The following is a 9,377-nucleotide window of genomic DNA, read 5'->3' as shown; positions in this document are numbered from 1 at the left end:
AATCAAACTGACATGTCTGCTTTGAGAATTAGTAAAATAATCATGATCAGTATGACATTGTACATTTTTATCTCCATTCTGGCACACCTCAGAGGAAACCTGGTCAGTCCCTGTACAGCGTGTGTCACCTTCATCATATCTGAAATACATGTGCTATATATTGTTAATCTTGTAAGTAGGATGGCGTGTCATGACATACTGAGATGCACGCTAGCGTTACTCAGAGAAAAGCTTCTTTTGTTTATTTCTGTAAGCCTCTGCGGCAGCCTCGACATCATTCTATGTAAAGCATCACCCTGCAGATTATCTGTAAATATAGATCCGTCACTATGCTCTATTGTATGTGAACCTCTGTGTTGTAGTAAAAAAGCTCAATAAAATCCTAAAAAATATATTTGATGCTGTGATTGATTCTCTGTGAGATGTCTGGATGTTGAAACAACTAGCGCCATCTAGTGGTTACAATTGGATAAACGTCATAATGTATTAGATTTCATAGAACAGAAACTAAACAACAATACACACTAAACCAACATAATTCAGAAGCATCATTTTTTGTTTAAATGAGAAACTGCACGTTTTAACAAGTGATTCTTCCATATTTAGGTTCTTGTGCTGAGACCAGTAATTACAAAATTCATTGCAGATATTTTGCACTTTTCAATAAAGATTCCTAACACACTACATATTTAAATTTCACCTCAAATGAATTAAAATTGTAAACCATTGTTTAGGACACACAACAACCTGCCTTCATGAATTATACTTTTACTGAAAGAGAAGGGGTTTTGTGAAGAAGAGGATTAGGGCCACTGAAAAGAAAACGAGGAGGAAAATAGTTCTGACTATAATGTCAGAATTTTAATTTTGTTTGACTAGTTTTTTTAGAGTTCTGACTTCTGAGATAAAAGTGAACATTCTGAGATCAGAGTCAGAATACTGAGAATAAAGAGCAAGTCACCCCCCTACCAGAGTGATCCTCCACCCACACTTCCTGTTTAAAAAATGTACCAAAAGGAGGCTTTCCCTGGCAGACCAAGAGAGCTGCGCTGAAGGAGTGACTGACACACACACACACACACACACACACACACACACACACACACACACACACACACACACACACACACACATAAAAGAGTCAATTTCAGGGTAACTTGCTCTTTAAAGTCAGAATTCTTTTTTCTTTTATTTCAGTGACCCTAATCTCTTTCCGTAGTTATATTAGAGGAAGGTTTTAGTCTAAAAGTTGTAAAGTAAAAAATCAGCAAATCAAACAATTCAATAAAGTTAAATAATGGCAGAATAATAAAAAATGAGCTGGAGTTTCAGGTTTCCTGCAATCTGGGCAGGAAGTTGGTTTGTCTTTTTATTTTTTTTTATTGTATAAAACAAATTTACCAGAAATAACAATAATGACTAAATCAGGATTTACAGAGAACAACAACCCATGTCTTCCTTCAGTTTTATAAATGCATGAATCATGAAAAATAAAACCATCAAACAAGAGACACAAAGCCTGCTCTCCAAAGGAACTTCCGTTTAGTCGTGTTATAATAAGCTGCTCTTCATCGTTCCCATGAGAAAGGAAGCAGCAGAGTAAACAGCAGTGGCATGTGAAGCATCTCAGACAGAGAGTGTGAATCAACACATACAACAAACCCAAAAGGAGCTCCACGTTTGTGTTCACCAATGACAAAATAAAACTCAAATGTTCTGGAGAGGCTCAAGCAAAAATGTACGTGAAAATATGATGAAATCCCAAATATGGGCATGGGAATGAAGAGGCATGATCCCAAACATCCTTATGCGGGGAAGAAGACAGGAAATTATTTTTTTTCTATCGAGATTTCCTTTGTTTCTCTTTAAAATAAAGAATATAAGAGCTGCTTTCAGTTTCTCTGTTAAACCCATTGATTTTTGGCACGTTGCGCATGCCCGCTGCGCGCTCCCGCTGTCCCGTGTGGAATAGATCTGACACCAGCGGCTCCACAGGGACTGGGCTCTGCAGGAGGAAACGGGAGACCTCCTCGGTCCTCCTGGGGGATTCAAAAGCGCGACCACAGTTTTAAGAGCCTGAGGAAGCTGTCGCTCCAACACCGAGCGCGCATGGATCCGAGGAGACAAGGTAAAGGCACATCATGAGCTTAAATGCATCTAAGAAAACAATACTTCTTATTTCTGCTCATGTTATCACATCTACCACAGAGTGATGGTAAAACAGGTTGTTGCGGTGAAATTCTTTGCAAAATTTGACTTGTCGCATATTGGTACAAGCTGAGTCAACACCTTTTTTCTGTGTCATTTGCATTTTACACGTTTTTCATAATGCCATGTGTATCCGTGCATTTAGGGCTGTAACTGGAAAACACCACTGCTGAGATTTTATTTTAAATATAAACGAGCTGCACAGAGCCTCAACTAAAGCACTCTGCACGTTTTGCTGCAGTGCTGTTAGAAAATGCACAAGTGGGTCTTCTATAAATGATGCACTTAAAAACACTAATTCCAACCAACAGAACGGATTTACGTCTGGCACTTAATTTAATTTCTACCACATCGACAACATCTAAAGGATTTGCTTGTCTTGTGGCCATTCTTTTCATCTGAAGCCAACGAGACAGCTATCATCTTTTAGCTCTGGTCAGATGGGTCAGTTACATAAAGTCAAGACCGAAGATGTGATGACACACACACACACACGCACGCACGCACGCACACACACACACACACACACATACACACACCGGATTGAAGTGTTTTGTACAAAAAAATTTAAAAGTATGTTTAAAAATTTCTTTGCATGTATTATTTTCATATTTATTTAGCCTAATAAGATACTTGTTTTATACACTATGCATCATAACTAATTTTGCTCGTTGCATTCATGAATTCACACTTCACCACCTCATTGAACAGGTTGTTTCAGCCTCTGAATAGAAAGTTTCTTTATCTTTTGAATTTTAGGGAACATAAAAAAAGTAGGTTCAGAAATTTTAAAATTTTTCAGTAATTAGCCATTTAACTTAGATTAACATAAAATAATTTAGAAATATGTCACTGCTGGTGTCATTTTATGCAGTTTTGGCCACGTGACCTGAGCACTGTGGCTTCATAACCAGCTGTTACTGTCTGTCTGCGGCTGCGTCTTCGGCTCTCCTTCTTTGCTGTGTGGGCGAGGTTATAAATAAGAGGTTGGAGGCTTTTTGCGTGTGTGTTTTGTTTAACCAGCTGCTGGTGAGGTCTGTTTAACTCCACATGAGTGCAGGTGGACTCTGCGGCCTCTAGATGATGTCCTGGTGTCTGTTCGCACCCCTCCCACCAGCCAGCCGGCCCTGTTTCCACCTGGCTTTTACCTCAAGGGGGTTCTGTCAGTATCACCTGTCCCCAGTGCTTCAGCCGGATTAAATATACTGGACTTTGCTAGTTTAGGATGAAATTATAGGGTTTTAAATGGTTCCTTTTTTCTAAAATAGCAAAAAGAAGAAAAAAAACAGACCAAAAGTTGAGTTTTGGACGAGTTTTATTTATTTTAAAGGTTTTATCTGAAAGTAGGCATCAGAAAAAGGTTGGACACATATATTTAGAGGTTTTCCTCCTTTTTCTGATCTTAAAGCAGTTAAGAAAAATTACACCCTTGTAAGTACACATGACTGTTTTTAACTTTTACATGACCGTGCACATATTCTATGATGAATTGTGCTTTTTTTTAAATCCCCTTAGGCCAACTGACTTTTATCATTTTACAGTTATTAAATCTTTAAAGGATGGTGGGCTTTATTGCTCAAACCTTCACAGACCCAGCGACTCTGACATAACTATAATATAATCTTCTATATTATCACATTATTTAAAACTATTAAATCTATGAAAACAACTATAACGTAAAATATTTGCTATAAGTTGCTGAAGGTATGATGAAGAATCCATTCCTATTTGAGCCAATACGATCAGAGTTTGGGAAGTCTAAAGGCCGAGGTCACGGCTGTGAGCAGTTTCTATTGTTCCTGCACACAGAATTTTAAATTATATGTTAGAAAGAAAAGCTCATTGTGATTGACCCAACAGCTGAGGCTGATTGATGGTATTGACCGGCGACCGGCAGGGTCAGCTCCAGACAAGGCTGTGAAGGGTCACGCAGTCAGATGGGAACTAAAATAGAAACCTCTCTTCCCCCGTTGGGTCCGTTCGTCTCTCTCAGGCCGGAGTCGTTGCTGTAAACTGTGCAGTTGTTTGCTGTCAGCTTTTATGTCTCACTGCAGCATTTTTTATGGTAAAACATGCTTCTGATGGAGAAATGAACAGATTTAGATGAGACGCGAGTTCCGCATCTGTAATTATGCTTAGTTTCAAAGTGAAATAGTCTTAACTTTTATTGTTTGGTGAAAACAAATCTATATAACAGCATCAAAGATGGGTATAGAGAGGAGGTCAAACCACACTAGAGCTGAAAACCTGCTGACCTGTTAATCAAGGCGGTTAAACATTAGCTTTTTAAAAGATTAATTATGAGTTTTTATAGCAACCCCACTTTGTTTATTGTCTGTAATTTCTCCTCTTCCAGCCAACAATTACGGATATGCACACAGAAATGAAGAGTTTTATCTTTAAATGCTCAACTGTAGTTCATGAAGTCTGCAGTTGCGGCACCAAAGATTTACATCATCCCAAAAAAGTTTTATTAGCAAAAGCTGAGGAAATGCTGAGCTGCTTATAAAGCTGTCAGTTATATGAACTTTTGACCCGCCCTTGCTCATTAGGGGAAACGCTTCTCTAGCTATGCTAACTGTGCTGCAGAATGGTAATGAGGTGTTGGGGGCCTAAGATGGAGCTCAGGACGAAGCATGCTTCGAGTGCTGAGGACACTGGAGGCAAAAATAGAGGGTGAGGGGGGGCTATTTTTTCCATCACCAGCTGGGATTAGCCACTTCAAAACCCTCCATTATTTTAAGGCTATTGTAGCAAACACTCGTAAACACACACGCCACATTAAATATCCCAGGTTAACAGCGGCTGTGCTGCATTCATGGCCACGTTGACACATCATGGTGCTTGTTTTACTGGTCGCCTTTTTATATGATGCACAGCTGTTAAAGCAACTCTGAAGAGTGTTTAATGTCCTTAAGCTATTCATTTTAGACAAGTTTCAGTGATTCTTGATCCAGAAACGTAAGTAGCTTCACATGGGACGACACTCTGCACAGAGCCGTGTCCAGGACTTTTAAAATGGGGTGGCCCATGTGGGGCACTTGTTTATGCATGGGTGTCACCAATGGTTATGCTTATTTATTTATTTATACATTTTTTTTATGTATTTACTTACTTTCTAGTGAATTTTGGAATTTCACATTGCACAGTCACCATTTTTTTCTATTCATCTTCTAGTTTTGTGGTGGTTAGCAAGTCACTTTTTGTTGCATTATTGCCACCAACTGGAGTTGAGTGGGACTCTAAATACTATTTATGTGAATATGAAAAAATAATAAATAATATTAATACTACAGAAATGTTCTGTATGCCTGGGCTAGAAGACAATGTTAAAGGTGCATGCTACCACACACTATTTCTGGAGTTTACAACTCAAGCCTTTTGTCGACAATATAAAGTCAATTTAAACTGGAACTTAGTAGGGTGGCACCTGGGGTGGCCAATCAGATTCTAAGGGTGGCATGTGCTACCCCAGGCCACTCACTGGACACGCCCCTGACTCTGCAGCCCTCTACTGGTCAGAAACGCCAGTAAACAACTGGTGGTTCTGGTAGGCACTAGTGGGACGTCTGCTCGATGTCTTCACTGTACTGCAAGCTCATAAAGGATGGCAGTTAGCTGTTTCAGTTCGCCAACTCTAAATAAAAAGTGCAAGATGAAGTTTGTATTCTGGTGGAGCCTGGAAGTATAAATAAGAGTAACGTCTTTGGGGGTGAAGCAAAGAGCTAAAACAAGTTAGCATAAACTTGTTGGTTTCAGCTTCAAAACATGTAAAGTACAACATCTTATTGGACGACATCGCTATCTGCAACGCCTGCGGCTGGTTTGTAATTCTGCTTTCGACCTGTAGGTGGAGAAGCAGGAAAAACGTTATTTTAATATATAGTTTTATGACATTCGCAGAAAGAATAAATGGAAAGAAGACGCAAAAAAGTGCAATTTCAAGAAAAATACATACATTTATGTGTCAATATCAAACATGCTGCTTTAAACTTTTCAGCTATTGAGATTTTCTTCTTTAGCCCAGATGCATCTAAACCAACTCTAGGCAGCAGAGAGACGTTTGTGTCTCCACTGCCAGAGGACATCGTGGACATTTCACAGTTAGGGTTAGGGTCAGCAGAAACCTTCTTGCTGGGATGTCATCATCTGTTGATATTAGAACAGACTCTGAAACACAGTTTTCTAAAAGAAATACGTACTTTTTAAATAACTGCTTGCAATAATGAATCAACTTCCTGATATGAGAGAAAATGAGATAAAGATGTAGTTTAAAATAAAACGTGTCCTCTCATTTCAGAATGCAGCTGTAAAATATGATTGCTTTAGATCTACCCCAATGAGGAGGTATTTCTTCTAATAAAATAAAACAAACTCAAATGAAGCTAAATGAAATATGTTTATAATGTAGTTGGTTGCATTCTGAAATATTTGCACTGGATGTTTCATTTCTAATCAGTGGAGCTGGTTTGGGACAACAATGCAGGATAAAGAGGGCAGAGGATTGGTTCTGAATCTGTTATAAACCATGTAAGAACAGAGGATTATGTGAGACAGAAATAAGGACAAGGGCGACAAGGCCTTATCTGCAATCAGATGAATCAACAGTCTTCCTGCTCCGGCGAGGACACGCTGGCTCTGCTCAGGCCTAATGCCACCGACACGCTGTCATGCATGCTCTGTTTTCTCTCTCTCTCTCCCTCCCTGCTGCTTTTTTCCTCCCCTTCTCTGTCCCTTTGTGACTTTTCCGCATCCGCCTCGCTACCCAGCAGATTCCCCGCATTAACGAAGCATGAAGGAGGGAGGAAGAGCTGGGAACAGAACATAGCAACAAGCGTGATCGCCCCACAGAATGACAAGAAAGACAAAAGTCTTTCAAGGCACGCACTTTCCCTCAGGCTTTTTTAGAGCTGAAGTCGAGTTTAAGAGCACGCAACTCCCAGACTGCTTAAAGGTTCTCCTGCAGGATCAGAGGCAGCTGCTTTTGTTCCTTTCTAGTGCAAATTAGAACTTAAGGATTAAATGAAAAGTTTTGAACAGGCGTGATGAGATAACATCGGTTTGGTTTATTAAAACTTTTAAACAACAACAAAAAAACAGTATACCAGTATGGGGCATAAATCACATGACACGCTATTTTATTATATGATATAATTAGTGTTCATTGTTTAACTGCATGTTTTGTAATTTGCAAAAGAGAAAAAGAAAATTTTGTTTCTTTTTTGCACATCCAGTTTTTTTTCTATCCTATATATTTGGCTCCTCCCCCTGAGCATTCTGTTTAACTGGGCCTTTCCACCGGATGCGTAAGCATTGTGTAACTCTCTTTAAGCGTAGCAATTAGTCACCGTCATAGTGGACGGGTGTGTTTCCACCGGCCGCAAAGCAGCACATTTAAGATCCATCCCAGAAGCGTGGCGTTGTGTAGCTTACGCTAACTTTATGCTTCGAGTCGTTTTACGCTACTTTCAGAAAACACCAAGCTCTGCGGTTCACATCAGACCACATCCAAAGTATAGACTGGGTCAGAATTCAAACTGAAGCATTCTTTCAATTCAGTTCAATTCTATTTTTACATCACCCTATCACAACAAGAGTCGTCTCAAGACCCTTCACAAAATAAAACATTCCAATTGAGTTCAGTTCATTAAGCCAATTAGGTAAAAGTCTCCTATATAAGGAACCCAGCAGATTGCACCGAGTCACTGACAAGTTGTGTCAGAGACTTTACAGTAATCCTCATCTCTGATTGGGTAGGACTGTCTTAAAAAACTGGGGGAGAAATTAGGCGGCAAGTGGTCCCATCCGAGTTTCTTCCTGAACTTTCTCAGTTAGTTTGATTTGTCTCTCACTGCATTTTGAATTTGCAGGAGAAAATACAACACAGAACACTTGGTAAATGGCCTGTATTTGATTTAGTGCTTTACAACACAATCATTCACGCACACACACACACACACACACACACACACACACACACACACACACACACACACACACACACACACACACACACACTGACTGGTGCCACCGATCCCTCTGGCCGCCAATAGTAGGTCAGGCGGGTTAAGTGTCTTGCTCAAGGACACAAATACTGCAACAGACTGAGCAGGGCTTGAACCTGCAACCTTCTGATTACGCCACCATCACCCTCCAACTTAGAGTGGATTAAAGGTTTCTTTATCTTCTGATTTAACTTCAAATCATGAGGCATCTGCTGCACGTTGAACATCAGAACATCACATTTGAAAACAGCATTGAGAAAAGGTATTTATTTAATTTGCAGCCCTCCAAAAGCTTGTTCTGTTCCCTTCATGTTGGTCAGAAACTTGACTAACCAAGCTGAGACGTCCAGTTTTGGGTCACTTCCTGACCCAATAAAGTACCAAATGTTATGTAGCTGAAGGAGCAAAAGAAAGAGGTTCATATTAGTATTTGTGAACGTTATGGGAGATATCAGCCAGGTACAAGGACCCTCATTGCAGAGAAGGCTTTAGAGGAAAGTTCTGGTTCTGTCTGCAGTATTGTGGGTCAGAGAGAAAGAAAGTCCTCCCCTGATCAGGTCTAAGGACATACAGTATTGCCTGAATAATTTTCTCTCCCTCTTGTTCTCCATCTTGGTGTTGGTGTCAGGTTTCCTGCTTTTTGGCCTGGGAGATACTTTGCTTACCGGAAAATGAACGAGCTGTTGAGGAATATTGGCTTTTTCCCGGAGCTCAGGGATGGATTACACCGCGCTGTGAATGCACACACTCATATAATTGTCGAGACGAGTCGTAAGCTTGGAACTTTGGCTGAGATTCATGCATTGGCACAAAAGATGGATCCGATCAAGGAGTGAGTGGACGAATCAGCACGAATTGTGATAGATTAATTTATGCCATTATTGGATTTTGAGAGGTTGAGGACCAACCGAACTCTAAGATAGAGAGGAAATTATCTCTGTCTGGCCCCAAAACAATTTCTTATCTGAATCTGGTGCCCTTGAGCCTGTGAGGTTGAAACGAATACCTCCCCCCCCCCCCCCCCCAAAATGTGGAATGCTGCCGTCGCCATGGCAACTCTGTCTCCCTATCCCAGCCTGGGCGGGGCTGTGAAGGCTGCTGAACCGTTCCAGGAGTCACTGTGCTCTCTAAACCCAACGACCTCCCACCCCTGTCCAGACTGAG

The sequence above is a fragment of the Nothobranchius furzeri genome, chromosome 15 (genome assembly GCF_043380555.1).
Source record: "Nothobranchius furzeri strain GRZ-AD chromosome 15, NfurGRZ-RIMD1, whole genome shotgun sequence".
NCBI classification, from domain to species: Eukaryota; Metazoa; Chordata; class Actinopteri; order Cyprinodontiformes; family Nothobranchiidae; genus Nothobranchius; species Nothobranchius furzeri.
The sequence above is the reverse complement of the archived record's forward strand: the minus strand, read 5'-3'. Positions refer to the sequence as shown.